This window comes from Pleurodeles waltl, chromosome 7, assembly GCF_031143425.1.
Source record: "Pleurodeles waltl isolate 20211129_DDA chromosome 7, aPleWal1.hap1.20221129, whole genome shotgun sequence".
NCBI classification, from domain to species: domain Eukaryota; kingdom Metazoa; phylum Chordata; class Amphibia; order Caudata; family Salamandridae; genus Pleurodeles; species Pleurodeles waltl.
Genome location: NC_090446.1, coordinates 852059667 through 852083051, shown reverse-complemented (window position 1 = coordinate 852083051; position 23385 = coordinate 852059667).

Below are 23385 nucleotides of genomic sequence, written 5' to 3'. Positions count from 1 at the left end.
TGATGTCAGGGTTTCAAAGTTGAAAGGTGTCTTCACCAAAGGCTACCAACAGACATTCAGCGATGAGATATTCATAGTGGAAAGTGTTGAGCTTAAAGAGGGGGTATATTTTTATAGGTTAAAGGATTACGATGGTGAAAAGGTAGCAGGTGTCTTTTACAGCGAAGAGTTACAGAAGGTTCCCTACGATCCGAACAGGGTGTACAGGGTTGAAAAGGTTCTGAAAAGGAAAGGGAGCGGTGCCAGGAGACAGGCGCTGGTCAAATGGCAGGGGTGGCCCGAGAAATTTAACAGTTGGGTTCTGGCCAGCACGCTGCGCGGTGTGTGAGATCAAGCTGTAAGCGCCGGGATGGAGAACTCGCCTTTTTATATCACGCTACTGCCCAACGCTTCGAAGGACATGTTCCCAGACAATCAGATTTCTAGTTATACGGTGAAACTGGCAAAGGCTGTGGATTTGAAAGGTCCCTGGGAGGTGGCGCTAACAGAGATACAGTACCCTAGAACTTGGAATACATTTACAAAGTCCGAGGCTAAATTTCATATAAAGCGCACTCAAGATGCCCTGACCTTTCCCCAGACTTTCCCACAAGGCTATTACCCAACCGTTGCGTCGGTGGTCGAGGCCATCAACAAATCTATAAGCATCGTTGAAGAGTATGCGAATATATATCTGATGTCGGATTACGTTAGAAGAAAAGTCTTTCTTAGAGCCCCTGAGTTTGATACCAGTTTACATGTACTGGTAAATTACAGTGGATTTTAGGGACCGTACAGCACGTGCAAAGACAGGTGGATCCAGATCCTACATGCCCCGATATTAACGGTGGATTTTATACACTCTACATGTATAGCGATATCGTAGAACCTCAGAGGGTCGGGGACAGTTATTCACCTTTGTTGAGATGGGTCCCTGTGCAGGGCGAAAATAACACAATGGTTAATATGCAACATCACAAACTCGACTATGTGGCAATTTCTAAAAAACATTTTGACACTATAACCATCATGGTGTACAACGACCAGTCAGAACGGTGGCCTTTAAATACGGGAAAGTTATTGTTAAGCTTCATTTAAGACCCCGTCGTGACGGTGACTATTAGGCTGCTGCAATGGTCATCATGAAAACCTACGGGGATCCCTCTATGTACAGGGACTATTATAGAGTTCAGGCTGGGTATAGAGGTCGCCCGCCCTACTTTCAAGGGGCTCCTGTTATGTACGGGTCGGGACTGGGGGGTTTCTTCAGGAGCCTGTTTAGGCGAGCCATGCCCTTTTTGAGAAGAGGGTTCGAAATTGCAAAACCTCATGTTAAAGCGGCTGCTACGAACATCGCCCAGGATGTTGTGGGTAGAGTAACGTCTGCGGTCGCCGAGCGTATGAACAGAAATCCCCAAGGAGGCGCTGGGATGAAGTACAATGGGCATGCTGGTCTTAAAAGGAAGCGAAGGGCTTCGAGGCGTCGGGGGCCACCAAGGCCCTATAAGAAGCGTAGGACTAATTCAAACGGCCCACACAAAAGAAGAGATGGAAGAGATCTTCCAAGAAGAAGAAGAGAACCCGTTCTAGTGCGAATATTTTTTAAAGCATCGGTCATGGCCTTCGTACACTGTGCATCGGGTGAATGCGCCAAATCTGAGTTAGATCTGTTTTCTCTCAAACCCACACAGACCAGCTTTGAAAACAGTTTTTTCATGGAAGTGTCGCCTATGGCCGCTCTGACACCGCTTGCACCGATAGAGTTTTATGTGTCGGGGTCCACGGATATGTACCCGGATCTCAACAACACTCTTCTGCACCTCGTCTGTAAAATAACCAAAGCGAATGGTGCCAACATCGAGGCTGATGCTAGAGTGGCCACGATCGCCTACCCCATCACAACAATGTTTAATCAAGTGGACATTAACCTAGGCGATCGACTCGTCACGCAGAGTGATAACATGTATGCCTACAGGGCCAACATAGAGAGTATTCTAAATTATAGTCGGGACTCGCTGGACACACAGCTTTCAGCGGGGCTCTTCTACAGAGATACCGAAGCGCATTTGGAGAACACGGCTTTGGACGGGGACAACGAGGGTTTTAAAAAAAGAGCCAGCTTCGTCGCCGGCAGTAGGCAGTTTGACCTCCTGGGGCGTGTACATTCAGACCTTTTCTTCCAAGACAAACTGCTAGTCAATGGTATAGATCTTAAGATCAAACTCAATCGTAACAAGGACGCTTTCAGTCTCATCAGTGGTGATGCGGAGCAGTATAAACTGGTTATATTGTCCGCGAGCCTGTTTGTAAAGAGAGTGAAAGTGTCCCCGAGCGTCAGACTGGCCCATGCAGAAGCTTTACAATTATCGAACGCCAAGTATGCCATTGAAAGAGTTGCTCTGAAGATATTCAGCATCCCCGCCGGGACCCGATTAACGCAGCAGCAGAATCTAATTCTGAGACAATTACCGAAACTCATCATCATAGGGTTTGTGGACAATACAGCTTTTAGCGGCCTCTACAACTCAAACCCTTTCAACTTTAAGCACTACGATATGAACTATGCCGCTTTGGTTCACGAGGGCACCGTGATACCCGCAAAACCCTTCACGCCGAATTTTGGAACATCAAATTTTGTCAGGGAATATCTCGGTCTGGTCTCGATAATGGGGAAAAAGCTGCGGGACTCGGGAGTAGTTGTTTCAAGAGAGGGGTATGCGGCCGGCTACACGCTGTTTGCGTTCGACCTGACGCCTGACATGGAAGACGGTGACCACTACAACCTGGTCAAAAACAGAAATCTAAAAGCGGAAATACGCTTTACACAGGCGCTGGCGGCCAATGTGAACATGGTTGTGTTCTCGGTATTCAACAGCGTTATCCAGGTCAACCACGCCCGTCAGCTTATGTTTGACTACCATTAAAAGAGTGTAAAATAATTTTAAATAAATAAATAAAAAATGGACACTGCAGAGATACGAGACTTCTTAAGTAGACATAAATATGCTAAGAAATACTTTCTAGGTGTATTCCCTAGCGATGGACTACCTGAAAAGATAGGCCCAGAAAGACCCCGCACCCTCGTCTTTAACACCGATCCCCATTACAAGGCAGGTAAACATAGGGCGGCTCTGTTTCTGGATGTGGACACGGTTATAGTGTTTGATAGTTTAGCCGAGTTCCCTGAGCATAGCATTTATACAAAGCCGATATTCAAATATGTAAAAAAAAGCATCACCCACGGTTGAGTATAACAAACTATGGGCCTGATTCTAACTTTGGAGGACGGTGTTAAACCGTCCCAAAAGTGGCGGATATACCACCTACCGTATTACGAGTTCCATAGGATATAATGGACTCGTAATACGGTAGGTGGTATATCCGCCACTTTTGGGACGGTTTAACACCGTCCTCCAAAGTTAGAATCAGGCCCTATGTGTGCAGGATCCTTTGGCCATCAGATGTGGGGAACATTGTATATACTTTATTAGTAAAATGTCTGAAGGTATGACGTTTAGATTTTGTTTTTATCTGTACTCAGCTGATCTAGTAAACAACGACGGTGTTGTTATGAAATATGTGAATGAAAACTCCAGGACAATGTCGAACGCTGTTAAAACAGAATATGGTCTTTGTCAAAAGTGTAAGGTATTGTAAATCCGAGTTTTGAACTTATGAGTGTCTAAAATAAAAAAATAAAAACATCTTAAACATGATTTCAGCCTCTGCATTTTTTTTTTATTCACACAGCGCACATTTTCAAACCATTAAAAAAAAAAAATTAAAAAAAAGATGTTAGACTACTGTTGAAAATTTAAAAGTGTTTATTACAAACCTGTTTCAGCACAAACATTTACAAGGGTAAACATATAAAATGAAGCAAAATTTTTCGAACCGCAAAACTTTTAACAAAAACTGTACATGGGTGCAAATTTAGAGAGGTAGCCAGGTGTTCATTTTGAATAGTCTCTTTTTAGGCCCCAGAGGAAGAGCAACGCTGCTCCTAGCTGGTGTTAGTTGTGGAAACAAAGGCGATGTGGATATAGCGGGGCTCCTTGTAAAAACAGCGGGGTCGGATCTTTTAAACTTTCAAGCTTACGGCGATTCTCTGCATTACCGATAATCGTTGAGGGAATGTTGAGTCCAGCAGCTGCACTTAGGAATTGCTCCCAACCTCTAGGAGCGTCTTGAGTCGATAGGGTATTACCGTGTGTGAGACCCCTGACCAGATCATACATGTGGGAACCGGCAACCGGCTGACCCTTGTAAACGAATTCACCCCGGTCGTTCCACGTGGTCAAATCTTTAGTAGCAGTCATTTTACTGAGCAACATTTGAGCAGCCCCTCTATATTTCCGACTTATATTTTTCAAAAGGTCTAAGACAAAGGCATCCATTGCGGTGTGGGTCCTAGGTTTTGAGGCGCCATAGAGGGTACTGTCTGCTGTTCAGCATCTGGGGTATACAGAGTCAGTTTGTTTTTTTCAGAGGTTAGTTGCTTGTAGTACTGTAGAAGGTTTTGAAGGGCTCCCGAGTAAAGCCCCGCTTTGTCGTGTGGTTTTAAATCAGTTCGATTCAAAATAGCTTTGATTTCAGCGTCGAGACGCTGCATCTCGTTTTTGCGTATGTCCCAGACATCAGTGGTAGAAGGGCCCATATGTTCCAGCTGTTGCCGGGGTACGAGGTACATTTTGTGGTCATGCTCCATCAGTGTCTCAACAGTAGCTCTGTGATTAGGGGTATAGCTATCCCTAGCAGCAACCCTATAAAACCACCAGACTGTTTGACCAGTTTTCTTTTAGAAAGGATCGACGACCTCTTATTGCTGAGCTTCTTGATAATGTGGCGCTTCTTCTTCAGAACGCGGAAGTGGCTCATTGATATCGGGACATTACCTTTTAGGGTGTTTAGGGCTATTTCTGAAATGGCTGCCACTAAATCGTCTGAGGCAGCGCAAAGAATGGCCTTTCTTTTCGAGGGGTTGGCGGTGATCAGCATTTTTAGGAGGCCTAAATTACACCGCAGCCTCGCAGACATAGTGGGGACCTTATATTACAAGGTTTAGAGTGTAAATGTTATAAAAGTCTTTTTACGTGTTCTTATTATAGGTTTTGGGCCCTTTTTTAGGCGTGTAGGCGACTGGGAAGTCAGGTGGTAGTATACCTGTGCGCAGTCTGTAGTCTTAAAGAGTGTTGGGTTTTAAATCCACCAGTAAGTAGCCGTGGGGTTTTGCTGTAGCATCGTTAAAGGTCTCCATGAAAAATGGCGTGTTTCCGGGGTACATTTGTTTAGCTATAATTGAGATCTGAAGCTTGTCTCGGTTTTTTTTAAATAAGACCAGGTATGAGGCATTGAGAGTTATGGACCAGCTGCTCTTACCCTTGTAAAACAAGTTCTGAACTATACAGTATAGCATATGCTCAGATTACGGTGGTGTGAATATTGCGTAAAAGCCCGCTCAATCTCGGGGTGGTCCCCGCCTTCACGCATGAGATCGTCCACCACGACCGTGTTTACAAGTTGTTTAGGTAACAAGTCATCATCGTTGAGATTACCGGGGATGCCGTCTATAAACCGGATGTGTGGGAACTTTAGGGTGAGCTCCGTGTAAAGATCCTGCCAGCAGGAATAAAGCCACACGATGTTGTTAGGGGTCTGGGATAAAACACCAGGAGCGTTTTCTAGCAGTTTCTTTATAAAAAAACTTTGACCGCTATTGGAGGGACCAGCTAAAACGCAGGAGAATGGGTGTTGTAGTCTGGTGTCCATATCTGGGTGGAGTTCGAGCCTCTAATGTCTTTTAATAACCGTAAGGCAGTGTTTTGTAGTCCGCTGTGAGGACCCATTTGTCAAACACTACTCTTAAGGTTTTATACAACGGTTGGGTTGTAATTTCCCACTTTTTATTGGACCTGACTATGCTCGGGTGGTTTACGACTATGGTTTTGTTATTTTTGTGATCGCTCGAGGCGGAGTACTCGTGCATCAGACCCTTCAGACTGTCAAAGTTTATTTTAATCGTATTGTTGACGTTTAAAGTGATACCTTTGAATTTCATGCAAACCTTGTTGTTTGAGGTCTTATAACTGTACGTCTTAGGGCCTGATGAGGTAAATTCTTGTGTATACTCTCCCTTTTCAAGCCCGCTGGTCAAATCCCCTAGATAATCACCCAGCGGAGGATCTTCATCACCCTCTTTACTCACAAAGATAACAGAGTCAGTGTTGTGGTACAAACAACGATCCTGAAGCTTGTCCAGCAACCTGTAAAGCTCTAGCCGGGCCTGAGCGGTTGTGAAGCAGGCTATAAAGATGTTTATATTGTTAAGCCGTTGTGGGGTACTCTTTGGCGTATTTCCAACATAGAACGGCCGTCTCGTCGTCAATAAATTCACAACTGGAAATGTCATAAACCGGTGTGAATATATACTTAAAAAGCTCATCTGTGACAATGGATGTGTTTGGCAAATTGGTACTCTGTGCGAATTTTCCCCACAAGGAATTGAGAGAGAGCTTAGCTAGCTGACGGCGGGCGGGGTTAACCTTAATGAACGCAGGTCTCAGTTTAATACCCTCGCGAGCTTTGTAATCAGCGATATACTTTTTCTTTGAGGGCTCATCGACACACCAGTCTGGATACCCTGAGGCCTCCTGTTTGCCTCTGAGAAACAAGTTGATGTACTCAGAAAAGAGCTGGGTGGTTGTGTTTGGAAAGTGCCAAATTTCCAGGATTTTACCTAGACGATACCCTTTCTCCAGGATTTTACCTAGACGATTCCCTTTCTCGAGCCATTTCTGTTATCTTTGTGAGTAAAGAGGGTGATGAAGACCCTCCGCTGGGTGATTATCTAGGGGATTTGACCAGCGAGCTCGAAAAGGGGGAGTATATACAAGAATTTACCTCATCAGGCCCTAAGACGTACAGTTATAAGACCTCAAACAACAAGGTTTGCATGAAAGTCAAAGGTATCACTTTAAACGTCAACAATACGATTAAAATAAACTTTGACAGTCTGAAGGGTCTGGTGCACGAGTACTCCACCTCGAGCGATCACAAAAATAACAAAACCATAGTCGTAAACCACCCGAGCATAGTCAGGTCCAAGAAAAAGTGGGAAATTACAACCCAACCGTTGTACAAAACCTTAAGATTAGTGTTTGACAAACGGGTCCTCACAGCGGACTGCAAAACACTGCCTTACGGTTATTAAAAGACATTAGAGGCTCGAACTCCACCCAGATATGGACCAGACTACAACACCCATTCTCCTGCGTTTTGGCTGGTCCCTCCAATAGTGGTAAAAGTTTTTTTATAAAGAAACTGCTAGAAAACGCTCCCGGTGTTTTATCTCAGACCCCTAACATCATCGTGTGGCTTTATTCCTGCTGGCAGGATCTTTACACGGAGCTCACCCTAAAGTTCCCACACATCCGGTTTATAGAAGGCATCCCCGGTAATCTCAACGACGATGACTTGTTACCTAAACAACTTGTAAACATGGTCGTGGTGGACGATCTCATGCGTGAAGGCGGGGACCACCCCCAGATTGAGTGGGCTTTTACGCAATATTCACACCACCGTAATCTGAGCATATGCTATATAGTTCAGAACTTGTTTTACAAGGGTAAGAGCAGCCGGTCCACAACTCTCAACGCCTCATACCTGGTCTTATTTAAAAACCCCTGAGACAAGCTTCAGATCTCAATTATAGCTAAACAAATGTACCCCGGAAACACGCCGTTTTTCATGGAGGCCTTTAACGATGCTACAGCAAAACCCCACGGCTACTTACTGGTGGATTTAAAACCCAACACTATTGAAGACTACAGACTGTGCACAGGTATACTACCACCTGACTTCCCAGTCGCCTACATGCCTAAAAAAGGGCCCAAAACCTATAAAAAGAACACGTAAAAAGACTTTTATAACATTTACACTCTAAACCTTGTAATATAAGGTCCCCACTATGTCTGCGGCGTAATTTAGGCCTCCTAAAAATGCTGATCACCGCCAACCCCTCGAAAAGAAAGGCCATCCTTTGCGCTGCCTCGGACGATTTAGTGGCAGCCATTTCAGAAATAGCCCTAAACACCCAAAAGGTAATGTCCCGATATCAACGAGCCAGTTCCGCGTTCTGAAGAAGAAGCACCACATTATCAAGAAGCTCAGCAATAAGAACTCGTCGCTCCTTTCTAAAAGAAAACTGGTCAAACAGTCTGGCGGTTTTATAGGGTCACTGATAGGTATAGCTATACCCCTAATCACAGGGCTACTGTCGAGACACTGATGGAGCACGCCCACAAAATGTACCTCGTACCCCGGCAACAGCTGGAACATCTGGGCCCTTCTAGCACTGATGTCTGGGACATACACAAAAACGAGACGCAGCGTCTTGACGCTGAAATCAAAGCTATTTTGAACCGAACTGATTTAAAACCACACAACAAAGCGGGGCTTTACTCAGGAGCCCTTCAAAACTTTCCACAGTACTACAAGCAACTAACCTCTGAAAAAAACAAACTGACTCTGTATGCCCCAGATGCTGAACAGCAGTCAGTACCCTCTATGGCGCCTCAAGACCTAGGACCCACACCCGCAACGGATGCCTTTGTCTTAGACCTTTTGAAAAATATAAGTCAGAAATATAGAGGGGATGCTCAAATGTTGCTCAGTAAAATGACTGCTACTAAAGATTTGAACACGTGGAACGACCGGGGTGAATTTGTTTACAAGGGTCAGCCGGTTGCTGGTTCCCACATGTATGATCTGGTCAGGGGTCTCACACACGGTAAAACCCTATCGACACAAGACGCTCCTTGAGGTTGGGAGCAGTTCCTAAGTGCAGCTGCGGAACTCAACATTCCCTCAACGATTATCAGTAATGCAGAGAATCGCCATAAGCTTGAAAGTTTAAAAGATCCGACCCCCGCTGTTTTTACAAGGAGCCCGCTATATCGACATCGCCTTTCTTTCCACAACTAACACCAGCTAGGAGCAGCGTTGCTCTTCCTCTGGGGCCTAAAAAGAGACTATTCAAAATGAACACCTGGCTACCGCTCTAAATTTGTACCCATGTACAGTTTTTGTTAAAAGTTTTGCAGTTCGAAAGAATTTTGCTTCATTTTATATGTTTACCCTTGTAAATGTTTGTGGTGAAATAGGTTTGTAATAAACACTTTTAAATTTTCAACAGTAGTCTAACATCTTTTTTAAAAAAAAACATTTTTAAATGGTTTGAAAATGTGCGCCGTATGAAAAAAAAAAAAGGCTGAGGCTGAAATCATGTTTAAGATGTTTTTTTTATTTTATTTTAGACACTCATAAGTACAAAACGCCGATTTACAATACCTTACACTTTTGATAAAGACCATCTTCTGTTTTAACAGCATTCGACATTGTCCTGGAGCTTTCATTCACATATTTCATAACAACACCGTCGTTGTTTACTAGATCAGCTGAGTACAGATTAAAAAAAAATCTAAACGTCATACCTTCAGACATTTTACTAATAAAGTATATACAATGTTCCCCACATGTGATGGCCGAAGGATCCTGCACACATATTTTGTTATACTCAACCGTGGGTGATGCTTTTTTTACATATTTGAATATCGGCTTTGTATGAATGCTATGCTAAGGGAACTCTGCTAAACTATCAAACACTATAACCGTGTTCACATCCAGAAACAGAGCCGCCCAATGTGTACCTGCCTTGTAATGGGGATCGGTGTTAAAGACGAGGGTGCGGGGTCTTTCTGGGCCTATCTTTTCAGGTAGTCCATCGCTAGGGAATACACCTAGAAAGTATTTCTTAGCATATTTATGTCTACTTAAGAAGTCTCGTATCTCTGCAGTGTCCATTTAAAAAAAATGATTTTACACTCTTTTAATGGTAGTCAAACATAAGCTGACGGGCGTGGTTGACCTGGATAACGCTGTCGATTACCGAGAACACAACCATGTTCACATTGGCCGCCAGCGCCTGTGTAAAGCATATTTCTGCTTTTAGATTTCCGTTTTTGACCAGGTTGTAGTGGTCACCGTCTTCCATGTCAGGCGTCAGGTCAAACGCAAACAGCGTGTAGCCGGCCGCATACCCCTCTCTTGAAACAACTACTCCCAAGTCCCGCAGCTGTTTCCTGTTATCGAGACCAGACCGAGATATTCCCTGACAAAATTTGATGTTCCAAAATTCGGCGTGAAGGGTTTTGCGGGTATCACGGTGCCCTCGTGAACCAAAGCGGCATAGTTGATATCGTAGTGCTTAAAGGTGAAAGGGTTTGAGTTGTAGAGGCCACTAAAAGCTGTATTGTCCACAAACCCTATGATGATGAGTTTCGGTAATTGTCCCAGAAATAGATTCTGCTGCTGCGTTAATCGGGTCCCGGCGGGGATGCTGAATATCTTCAGAGCAACTCTTTCAATGGCATACTTGGTGTTCGATAATTGTAAAGTTTCTGCATGGGCCAGTCTGACACTCGGGGACACTTTCACTCTCTTTACAAACAGGCTCGCGGACAATATAACCAGTTTATACTGCTCCGCATCACCGCTGATGAGACAGAAAGCGTCCTTGTTACGATTGAGTTTGATCTTAAGATCTATACCATTGACTAGCAGTTTTTGGAAGAAAAGGTCTGAATGTACGCGCCCCAGGAGGTCAAACTGCCTACTGCCGGCGACGAAGCTGGCTCTGTTTTTTAAACCCTCGCTGTCCCTGTCCAAAGCCGTGCTCTCCAAATGCACATTGGTATCTCTGTAGAAGAGCCCCGCTGAAAGCTGTGTGTCCAGCGCGTCCCGACTATAATTTAGAATACTCTCTATGTACCAGGACAGGCCACGCAACTTGGCACATGTCCTGCCTTTCTACATACATGGCACCCTGCCCATAGGGCTAGCTAGGGCATACCTTAGGGATGACTTACATGTAGTAAAAGGGGAGTTCTGGGCCTGGCAAGTAAGTTTAGATGCCAGGGCCCTGTGGCAGAAAACTGCGCACACAGGCCCTGCGCTAGCAGGCCTGAGACAGGTTTGAAATTCTACTTCAGTGGGTGGCGCAAGCAGCGCTGCAGGCCCACTAGTAGTATTTAATTTACAGGCCCTGGGTATAGAGATACCACTGTACAAGGGACTTATAGGTAAATTAAATATGCCAATTAGGTATAAGCCAATCATACCAACTTTAGATGGGAGAGCACCTGCACTTTAGCACTGGTCAGCAGTGATAAAGTGCTCAGAGTCCTAGAGCCAACAGTGAGAGGTCAGAAAAACCAGGAGGAAGGAGGCAAAAAGACTGGGGATGACCCTGCGTAAGGCAAAAAGTTCCACAGCGCTTTATATGAAATTTAGCCTAGGACTTTGTAAATGTATTCCAAGTTCTAGGGTACTGTATCTCCGTTAGCGCCACCTCCCAGGGACCTTTCAAATCCACCGGCTTTGCCAGTTTCACCGTATAACTAGAAGTCTGATTGTCTGGGAACATGTCCTTCGAAGCGTTGGACGGTAGCGTGATATAAAAAGGGGAGTTCTCCATCACGGCGCTTACAGCTTGACCTCACACACCGCGCAGCGTGCTGGCCAGAACCCAACTGTTAAATTTCTCGGGTCACCCCTGCCATTTGACCAGCGCCTGTCTCCTGGCACCGCTCCCTTTCCTTTTCAGAACCTTTTCAACCCTGTACACCCTGTTCGGATCGTAGGGAACCTTCTGTAACTCTTCGCTGTAAAAGACACCTGCTACCTTTTCACCATCGTAGTCCTTTAACCTGTAAAAATATACTCCCTCTTTAAGCTCAACACTTTCCACTATGAATATCTCATCGATGAATGTCTGTTGGTAGCCTTTGGTGAAGACACCTTTCAACTTTGAAACCCTGACATGATCCCCTTCTTTTAAAGACGGTTTCTTGACCTTCGACGTAAGACAACTACCGTACACAGTTCTCCACACCATTAACGAATTGTCCTGCGTTACCTCAATGGAGGCCATTTTGATTGTCCTGTGGTAGGTGGCGTTATAAACATCTATAAAAGCCTGTAGAACATCCACGTATCTGTAGGTGTTGTTGGCAGTGAAATATCGCCACATCTTTGACTTTAAAGTTCAGTTAAAACGCTCTACAACCGCAGCCTTTATCTCTGTGTGCATTACAAAATGTTGAACAGCGTGCTGGTTTAATAATTTTTGGAAAGGTTTGTTTAAAAATTCCTTTCCGGCGTCTGTTTGTAGTTTCTGAGGTACGCGGCCTCTCGCGAAGATGTCTTTAAAAGCGGCTGTGACGCTGGTACCACTTTTATCGTTTAACGACTCTGCACAGGCATACTTGGACAAGACGTCTATGACGGTTAATATATACATGGAGCCATTGTTAGGTTTTGCTAGATCTTGAAGACTTATTATGTCAGCTTGCCACTGATAATCGAGCTGAGCGCTAACAACTGTGGCCCTCCTCTTAAAGCGTCTCCTGGCCGGTTTGTGGAGCGAATAAGCCTCTTCCCCAGCTAACCACGTCTTCACACCGGCACGGTTTACAGATTCATTTTCAGCTCGAGCCCTTCTAAATAGAGCTTCGGAGCCTCCGAAGCTTCCAACCCCCTGTGTATCGTAATAAAGGTTCCTTAAAACGGCACCCGTCATGCTGTCACCCCCCATCACCACGAAATGAAAGACGCTTGTTTTGTGTAAGGACATTTTAATAAACATAAAAAATAAAAAATAAAATAAAAATAAAAACATAAAAGTGTGGCGGGACTACACAACCAGCGTGTATTTGACATTTTGTGGTACATAGCTTATAACTGTCAAAACGGTGGCCCACCAGGGCCTTTTTTACAAACGTATACATAGTACAACACCCGTTACACCTGTTACGCAGAGCAGGTCCTTTTACAAACCCTAAGCGTCACGAACTCTGATATTTTTATAGCTATACTCTCAATAGCTCTAGACATAACTTCCCGCTCCCCACGCCTATAACTCTGAACGCTCAGGATACTGACAGAATTCAACATTTCATACAGTTCTAGGTAGGACAATACAGAACCTTTATTTGTGAGATAATCTTCAGTCATGTGCTCCAAAGCCACGTGTATCCCAGTCAGTGGTGAAAGTCTTAACTCTCGAGCGTGATCTTTGTCCGAGTTCCGACATTTAACAGATGCGGTTAGCCGGACGTTGATACACCACTTGGCGATACACACATGACTGCTGCACTGCAACAAGGCCGAAGGTTCCGAAATGTTCAGATACCGCAGAGTCAAAGGGTGTATTTCAGCTATTCTTTCTTTAACCAGCACAAATATCAATCTCCCGATACAGATGTATCCCGGGTGTAACTCATAGACATCTTGCACCATGATACTCGGATTCACTGCCTAGAAGTGAGTAAGTATGGAGTGTTAAGTAACACATTTATGGTCTGCTTTTTTTTTTTTTTTTAAACAACTTTCGTGGTGCTAAAGACTTCATTCTTCTGTTTTTATAATAAATGTCACACATTCGTCTTTCTATCACCATTTCTATCATACTTTTGTCAAAGTGGGGACACAGCCCCTGCATGCGGTCGAGTTTTGAGCAGGGCTCAGCAGCGTAGCTGATCTCATTGACAGCCGCAGCCATGACCTTAATCATATCATCGTGGACACCTTTCTTCACAGCTGACAGCCCGTACACCACCCTTAACAAATTATAGACCCGGTGAGGGTCTAGCCGACTACAAATGTGACAAATTGTTCTTGCAGTGTACGACTCGTATAGACACTCGTGAGCCGCCTGCTGAGGTTCATTAATTTTATGCCCGTAACACAGGTCATAATAGTCCCGTATACCACACGTGTTCACAACGGCCGCTGCAAAACCTTTAACAGGCCATATGGCGTCATAGGGCACGCCCGGAGTTTACTTTTCAAAATCGTGGCTAGTGTAAGTGCAAACACATTTCTTACGAGCCTCTTTGTTCTGGCTTGTAATACTTTCAGACTGTCTGGAACAGCATAAGCAGTAAAAATTTACGTCGTTAACCTTAGGCGCGGACCCTTATAGAGGCTCTCTTTCTTCAGATGTTTTCTATGGTGCAAACAGAAAGGACAAGACAAATTATTAGTTAAAAGTATGACACCATAGTATACATGAAAAAAAAATAGTCTATAGAGTTTTACTAACCACAACATTCTCGCCACACTCAGAGGCTCCTCTGAAATCTTGCGAGTCGCAGAGGTCCATCGGGCTAGAAACATCGTCGGAGCTTACAACTGACGGCTGTACAACAACGGCCTCTGACCCGGGGTCCTCCTGGAATCCCATGTCTTCATAGACGGGCGAATTCGGCGGTGCTACACACTCTTCAATATCTTCAATGTCCATGAATTTAGCTGCAACACTTAATTCATCTTTCGAGGCATTGCTGTCGCTGCTGTCCCCCTTAATAGGATATATCAGGTTCGGCACATCCTTGAGGTTGAGCTTTTCAAGCCGCTGGCAAAGTTCCTCTTGAAAACCGGTAACATCGGTAGCCCCGTCGTCAGGGACAGCCTGTTGTGCATTCTCATCCATCGTAAGAGGTGTTAGGGTCCGGTAATATCTATCAATAGTGTTCAGGGCCCCTGAGAAGGCGGCTTTTCTGGCGATCGGATTGTATCTCTTCATGGCGCCTTGACAAGCTGTTTCAGCAATGGTTCAAGTTTTGGCAGACGCCTCTAACCCCTCCTCATATGCCACAGTTCAAAAAGGGTGGGCGCTACTCTACAACACCATGAGGTCACAGACCACGTGACACACCCTACACACATGGCAATTCCGGGGGAGGGCTCTCAGGGACACCGAAAGTCCCAGCCACCGGATATGGCGTCACTTCCGGGGCGGGATAACTGTCACTTTTAATATGGTGATTAAAGGTATCCCTTCCTACTACTCACTCTCAGCCCCTAGACATAGGGGAGGTTTGCATTAAAAGAGACAAACCCAAATCTATAAAAGAACACAACAGGCTAGTGAATTTGATCTTATGTTATGTTGTGTTATGTTATGTTATGTTATGTCATGTTATGTTATGCTATGCTGTGCTATGTTATGTTATGGTATGTTATTTTATATTATGGTACTGTTTTTTTATAGTACTCAAACTCCTATGAGGGCATCGATGTGCTTTATAGGAGGTGTGTAAAAACAGCCTTCGGTGCATACTTGAAAAGCCAGGTCTTCTGCTTTTTGTGAAAATCAACAAAAGAGGTGGAGGCCTTTATGTCTTGTGAAGGTCGCTACAGAATTTAGGAGCCAGGTACGAGAAGGCACAACACCCTGCTCTGCTTTTGTGTATACTGGGATGTGTGCTACTGAGACACCAGCAGAGCGGAGTTGTCTGGAAGGCTGATGAAGTGAATTAAAATGTTCAGGTATGAGAAGTCAATACCCCTTGCTCTGCTTTTGTGTATGTGGGAGTGAGTGCTAGTGAGACACCAACAGAGCTGAGTTGTTTGGAACATTGATGAAGTGAATTAAAATGTTCAGGTTGGCAGGGCCAGTGTAGTGGAGAGTTTTCTATGTAGGAGTGGGTGAGAAGCTTCAAAATGTGTGCCCTTTTGTACCAGGAGTCAATAGGCTCGATGTGTGAGTGGGGAGTGGGTTTAATGTCTGTGGGCGACCAAGTGGAGTCCCATGACCAGGCGTTCTTCCCAAAGCCTGTCACCCAGTACACAATTTACCACTGATATCTTCACAACTTTGTCAGTTGGGATACAATACTGCAGATGAAAGTGTTTGATTACCTAAAATAATTTCAACATAATACCTTGTCAGTGACGATTCTATTCGTTTATTGATGTCGAGGGAATGCCCGCATTTTTTGCAGGCAAATCTATCTCTATTTGGATGGGCATTCAAAAGCTGCATGTTTCACTGATGAGTCCACAAAGTTCACTTTACCTTCGCCTTGTTATGTGTGGCGCCTAACCATCTCTTCTCATTCAAGTAAAAAAAAAACTGTTGCCAGGACAAGAAATGGTTTTCATACACCTCACGGAAAGAAGGTCTCCAGCTCATCAAGTAGTTTTCTTTTTTTCACAAGTTACAGGTTATAGGGCAGTCATAGAATGAGTGTAGGTTTAGGAAATATTTTCCTAACCAGGAACGTCTTTGTCAACACCTCAGCTTCAATGCAATTGTCACCAAGTTTCAAAAGACAGCAATTAAACATTTAAACAATTAAACAATTCCACAGGCACTGAATTACATGACATCATACAGTTCGAATGCAGGATTACTGACATAGACAATATATATTATGCTGAGGAACAATATAGAAGGACAAAGATGTTACAATAAATGTGTGTGTGTTGTACTATCTATGGTTGAATACTGCTAGGTGCTGGGAATTGTATTCTCTATTTGGCCATCCAACCATAAGGACTTAACACCAGCATTCATTTCAACGGGTGTCCATACATTGTTCCTTCCTCAAAAATATTTTAGATTAAAAAATGACCTTGAAAGTCTATGTGTTGCATACATGTTAGAAAATGAGGACGTTGCTCACTGTATGTTAAGAAACAGCACAACAGCAAAGATGCAACCATGCCGGCTCTTTCCAGATGATGGCATGAGCAAGTATTACATTTATACGTTCTCTCCTTCCACTTCAGACCTCGCTCCTTCCTCTGGTGAACACCACCACCGTTTGCTTTTCTTAGAAAAACGTGCTGAAATTCAATTTTTTCTGCAAGTTTATTAGAGCTGAAAAGCCCGCATTCTGTCTGTTTAAAATCGTTATTGCCAGCTAGAACAGGTTGTCACCCTGACTAATTACAGCATTGATTGCAGAAATATGCTATTTATAGGTTGTGCAAGGGTGCCAAAAACAATGTTTTTAGATTTCTCACAGTGCCACTATTTTGGATTGGATTTTTTGGGATTGAGAAGCTGTTAATCAGTGTTTACGCTATAAATCAATACTTATGTGTTTTAAGTCCTGGCAAGCCAGGGTAATTGTAAGGCTATATGTGTTTTACCCATAAGTGTTTGGCAAGTTTCGTATCCATCTACTTTGCCAATAGCCTCAGCATGTTTGTGAAATGGATGTTTATGTCCTGCAGCAGTGCATGACCATAAACACACATGCTGGATAGTGAAAAGAAACTGGTTAGTAGATGCACCAAGACTCTGGATTGCCTTTGCTGTTACCTCAAAATGTATACCAGATGTGATTGCCATTGGCATGGTCATATTAGAAGAACCATACTATTTGGTTATGGAGGAAGTTTCCAGCTCGGTGACGCGGTGTTACAACTTTGTTTTTTTCATTTCCTGCTGCTGTTCTGTCAAGCTTATGCACCTTACCAGAAGGTGAATGCTGGGCCATTTAATGCAATTGTATTCAAAATACCATCCCAGCGTCTAAGGCAACGTTCTCTGTGATGCGTCACTGAACTGCGAGGTCTTTGGTTGGATGATTGACCCGTAATTTGTTCCACAGCATGCTTAGCTATGCCAGGCTGGAGGCATTGGTGAGACACCTTGGGCCTGATTCACAAATACAAACTTAGGCCAAAAGTCTGAGTTTAGACCCAAAGTCTAACTTTACACGTACTATGAGTGAAGTTAGTCTTGAGGTCTAAACTTAAACTTTTGGTGTAAACTTAGACTTTTTGTCTAAGTTTACCTTTGTGAATCGGACCCCTGGAGTTTAATGTGGGATTGTAATGAAGTAATCAAATCAAATAATTTCTTAAGGGCACTACTAACCCGGTAGGGTCTCAAGGCTCTGGGGGGGGGAGGATGCCAGTTACTGCTCAAAAAGCCATGTTTGAAGGTGCTTTCTGAAGGTTAGGAGGTCCTGGGTCTTGCGTAGGTTGGTGGGGAGGGATTTCCAGGTCTTGGCGGCAAGTTGGGAGAAGGATCTGCCGCTGGAGGTGGTGCGTTGGATGTGTGGGTCTGTAGTGAGGTCGGCGGGGCAGAGCTGTCGATTTGGTATGTGGAAATTTACTCGTTCGTTGAGGTAGGCCGGTCCAGTGTCATCAACGGCTTTCTGAGCGTGGATGAGAACTTTGAAAATGATCCTTTTGTTGATGGGCAGTCAGTGTAGGGATCTGAGGTGGGTGGATATGTGTTCATGGCGAGGGAGGTTGAGGATGAGACGTGTGGCTGTGTTCTGGATTCGCTGGAGTTTTCTTTGAAGCTTGGCTGTGGTCCCTGCATAGAGGGCTGTGCTGTAGTCCAGTCTGCTGCTAATGAGGGTGTGGGTGACTGTTCTTCTTGTTTCTAAAGGAATCCATTTGAAAGTCTTGTGTAGCATGCGAAGGGTGTTGAAGCAGGAGGATGATATGGCGTTGATTTGCTGGGTTATTGAGAGAGATGAGTCTAGAATGATGCCAAGGTTGCGTGCGTGGGTGGTGGGTGTTGGGGGTGGTCCGAGGGTGGTGGGCCACCAGGAGTTGTTCCATGCTGTCTTGTTGGGGCCGAAGATGATGATCTCAGTTATGTTTGAGTTTAATTTGGCTTGCGATGTCGAGGAGTCCGGCATGTAGGTTAATCTTGGTGGTGGCTGGGTTCCTGGTGAGGGAGATGATGAGCTGGGTGTCATCTGCGTATGAGATGATGGTGATGCTGTGGGGGCGGAGGATGTTGGCTAGAGGAGCCATGTAGATGTTGAAGAGGGTGGGGCTGAGGGAGAATCCATGGGGGATCCCACAAATTATCTTGGTAGCTGTAAACCGGAAAGGAGGGAGGCAAATTCTTTGGGTTCTTTCAGCGAGGAAGGAGGTGAGCCAGTCCAGGGCCTTGTGGCGAATTCTGGCGTCAAAAAGGCGTGCACGGAGGGTTTGGTGGCATACAGTGTTGAAAGCTGCAGAGAGGTCTAGGAGGATGAGGGCGACGGTCTCGCCCTTGTCCACTCTGGTCCTGATGTCGTCTGTGCAGGCCATGAGGGCAGTCTCAGTGCTGTGGTTCTTGCGGAATCCAGACTGGGAGGCATTGAGTATGTTGTTTTCTTCTAAGAAGCGAGACAGTTGAGCGTTTGCTATCTTCTCAGCGGCCTTTGCGGGGAAGGGGAGAAGAGAAATGGGACGGTAGTTTGTGAGGTCTTCCGGGTCTGCTTTGGGTTTTTGGAGAAAAGCATTGACTTTGGCATGCTTCCGAACGTCTGGGAAGGTTGCAGTGTCGAAGGAACTGCTGATGATGGCACGGAGCTGGGGAGCGATGATTTGGCTGGCCTTGTTTAAAATGTGTTGGGGGCAAGGGTCTGTTGGGGAGCCTGAGTGGATGGAGTTCATGGTTTTGCCGATTTCTTCGTCATTGGTGGGGGTCGAGGTGTTTAGTTGGTTGGTGTGGGAGGGTGTTGTGGTGTTGGTTGTGTCGGTGATGGTGATGGTGGGTGCTGATGCTGTGAAGCTGTTGTGTATGCCTGCGATTTTGAGGTGAAAGTAGTTGGAAAGGGATTTGCAGAGGTCTTGGGAGTGTGGAGGGTCGATGATGCTGGATTTGGATTTGGATTTGGTGAGTTCTTTGGCAATGGCAAAGAGTTCCTTGCTGTTGTGTGTGTTGTTGTCTATGCGTTCTTTGTGGAAGTCCTGATGAATTGGTGGTGTTTGCGCATGGCTGTTTTGAGGGCGGAGGAGTTGCTCATTGAGGGTTCTTGGCGCCAGGCTTTCTCAATTTTTCGGCATTCTCGTTTGGAAGCCTGGAGTTCTGTGGAGAACCAGGGGGCGGTCTTGATGGTGCGGGTGTTGTTGTTTGTTTTCAAAGGGGCAAGGGAGTCTGTGCAGGTTGCTAGCCATTGTGTGAGGTTGTGGGCAGCGGTGTTGGGGTCGTTGGTGATGGGAGGTGGAACTTGTGTGAGGTTGCCGATCAGGTGTTCTTTGGAGATCTTGCTCCACTTGCGATAGGGTGTAGTGTGTTGTTGGTGGTGGGTGGGGGGTTTCATGAAGGAGAAGTGGACGCAGTGGTGGTCAGTCCAGTGGAGTTCGGTGGTGTGAGTGAAGGTGTTATGGCTGCTGGAGGTTAAGATGGCACCTAGCGTGTGTCCCGCTGAGTGAGTGGGTGAGAGGATGTGGGAGCTGATGGTATCTGCGATGGAGTCACAGAATGGGGGCGGGGTCCTGGTGGTCTGTAGATGAGGGTTCCTCTAATGGTGGTGTTGGTGTTGATGTGTATTTGAAAGTATAGGTGTTCTGCATTGTCTAGGGTATCGTTGGTGTTGGTGGAAATTTTGATGGTGTATTTGTGTATTATGCAATACCTCCTCCTGGTTTGTTTATGCGGTCTCTACGGGTGATTTTGTAACCTTCTGGGATGGCTATGGCGATGTTGGCGTCTGATGAGGGGTTCATCCATGTTTCAGTGAGGAAGGCGATGTCAGGAGAGTTTGTTGTGAGCAGATCCCAAAGCACGATGGTGTGCTTGTGGACGGAGAGGGTGTTAAGGAGGATGCAGTTAAGGTGATTGCGGGGTTTGGTGTTATTGCGGTGCTTGTTGGTGTTGCTGGTATTAGTGTGAGTGCAGGAAAAATGGCATGAGTGGCATGTGAATGGTCCATGTGTGTGTTTGGGGTTGGCCTGGGCGCAGGCGGGGTGCTGGCCTGGGTTGAGGGCATGGAGTTCTGTGGAGGAGTAGTGGTGCTTCGGGGGGTCGGAGAAACGTTGACCAGGGGGACGGGCGCTGGGTGTGGTCCAGGTAGCGGCCTCCGTTAAGAAGAGGAGGTGGGAGGGAGGAGCAGCTGGGAGGTGGGAGGGAAGAGTCCAATGGGGGTGCGAGTGGGGCGGGGCCGCAGGATACGCAGCGGCAGGGGTGGGAGAACTAGATAGAGCGGATATGAAAACGGGCAAAAACACAGTGGGTAAAACGAAGCGGCACAGAAAAGGGGCACAGGTAAAGTCAAAAACAGTGCATGAAATGAAATACAAATTACAAAAAACGAAATACAAAGTATAAAACACACTACCACTAGGAACCAGGGATGAGGTGCAGGCGGGTGCCTGCGGATGGTGAAGGGCCTCAAACTTCCTTTCAGTGGCAAACGGCGGGGTCAGGGGCACGGGGGCAGGCTGGTGGAGCCAAAGTGTACTTCTGGCCTAAAGCAGGTCAGGGGTGTCACACTGGGCTCTGCGTAGCGGCTGCCATTAAGAAGGGGAGGTGGTAGGGAGTAGCAGCTGGGAGGGGAGAGTCCAATCGGGGTCCGAGGGGGGCGGGGCTGAAGGGGTTCGCAGCGGCAGGGTCAGGAGAACCGGCACGAGCCGGATATGAAAACAGGCAGAATCACAGTGGGTAAAATGAAGCGGAGCAGAAAAAGGGCACTGGCAAAGTCAAAAACAGTGCATGAAACGAAATATAAATTATAAAAAACGAAATACAAAGTATAAAGCACACTAGATACACCTACCACTAGGCACCAGGGATGAGGTGCAGGCGGGTGCCTGCGGGTGTTGGAGGGCCTCGAACTTCCTTTCAGTGGCAAACGGCAGGGTCAGGGGCACGGGGGCAGGCTGGTGGAGCCAAAGTGTACTCCTGGCCTAAAGCAGGTCAGGGTAGATTATTGATTGGGGTGGTGACAGTCCACCTCAAGTAAAAATGTCTTGAATGTTGTTAGGTCTAATAAAGCTTTCAGTAATTAAATGCTGCGTTCAACCAATAGTGGCTACGGCACAGAGCAGACGGGCATAATTCAAGTAAACCTGTAAGGCCTTTCAAAGAATCAAGACAGTTAAAACATGAAAAGCACAACACAACAAATTCCCATTTCAATTTACATAATTTGAGACTAACGTTATGGAAAAATAACACCAAAAAAACAGAAGTTCAATAAGGGGAACAAAATATATGAATTTTGCATATTTAAATAACAATTGCACCAAAGCACACTAAACTTCAACTCTTATCATCTGGTTTCACTTGAACAGTACCTAAGTGCACTTTAAGGAATACTGTGATGGAGGATGCATTGCATACAGAAACCAGGTTTGACCTAGTCTGATGTTTTGCATTGCGACTTAGTTTCTGAAAGGCAAGTCAACAATCTCTGTGGGCAAGGCAGCAAGCTGTAGCCGAGAAGGGCTCCACGAGGCAGGATAGCCACAAGACGAAGTCTTAGTAAAGCCATTGACTTTTGGCATGAAACCTCAAAATGGGAGGAATTCAAAATTTGCACCCAAGAAAGGTCCCTCAACAATCAGGTGCATTTAGCTCTTTTGCCCAGTGAAAGTTTCTATATTCATACTTAGTCATTTTTTTGGAACTCAGATTCCTCCTGTGGGCAAGTACCTTATTGACAGTAAGCTCACTTACCACAGGGAGGTCTTAAAGGAGGTGGAATGCTGGACCAGCTCAGGTTCCATAAGAAGCATTCTGGGGGTATCACCACAAGGGTGGGCAGGGGCCCCATCAGAAGGAGGAGTGGGAGACAAACATAACAATCAGGAGTTCTCTAAAGGCCTCAAACTAGCTTTAAGAGACAGGGCTCCTGATCCTTGCCTGAATAGAAGTAGAAGTAGAAGTAGAAGTAGAAGTAGAAGTAGAAGTAGAAATGCAATGAGAGGCAACAGGTTAGGCACTACCAGGGGCATGGCAAGTGTCCTCAGTGGCCCAGACCACCACTGTTGGGCAGACACCAGGGTTAGTTAGTGTAAGGCTTGGAGAGAAGATTTGTCCAGATAGTGTGGGGGATAGTGTAGAGGTTTCCCTAGTGTCCCTGGGTAACAGAGAAATGGTGCCGAGAACACAAGTGCCCAGTAACACTAGAAAATACAGGCAGTGTCAGTGGGTCACTATCAAGGGACAGAGGGTAGAGGCTCTGAGAGATACTACAGCTAGCATGACAATTGTCAGATGTTATCTGGTGACTTCAGAGCAGGTAGTCCTTAATGCATTCCACCAAGTTGTTGAAGCTGACAACCATGAAAGTCACTACCCAGTGGCTCAGGTTCCCTTTGAAGGGAGTTTTCAAGTTTCTTAAGGGTAGCTGTGATTCCATCTGTGCCTGTGGATTGTCTGGTTAGCAATGACCTGGAGCAAACTATCTGGAAGGAGGTGGAGCTCAGATGGCACTTGTAGATGTAAGTGTTGTCTGAGTGGGTGTGCCTAACAACACAGTTCATGGCCACCCGAAGGGGTAGTCAGATAGACCTGGAGCCTGGAAGGTCAAGGGGCATGGAAAACCTACTTCTAAAACTACCACAATCTGGGAGGAAGCTGAGCCTGAGGCCACCAACTTAGAACTCACATGGGAGGACATTGCCGTCCTGGGAAACCTGCCTGATTTGGTCAACTGGCAGAAGGAAGGAAGTCCCACCAGGCAGGATTTCTGCAAGGCACATATGGAATGCTCCACTTTGAGGGGCTACTATGGTAGTACAAGGCCCAGGAAGCTGGTGACACCTCTGAATGAGGTAAGGGCCTCCCTGGGCCTCGCAACATACTATAGAAGG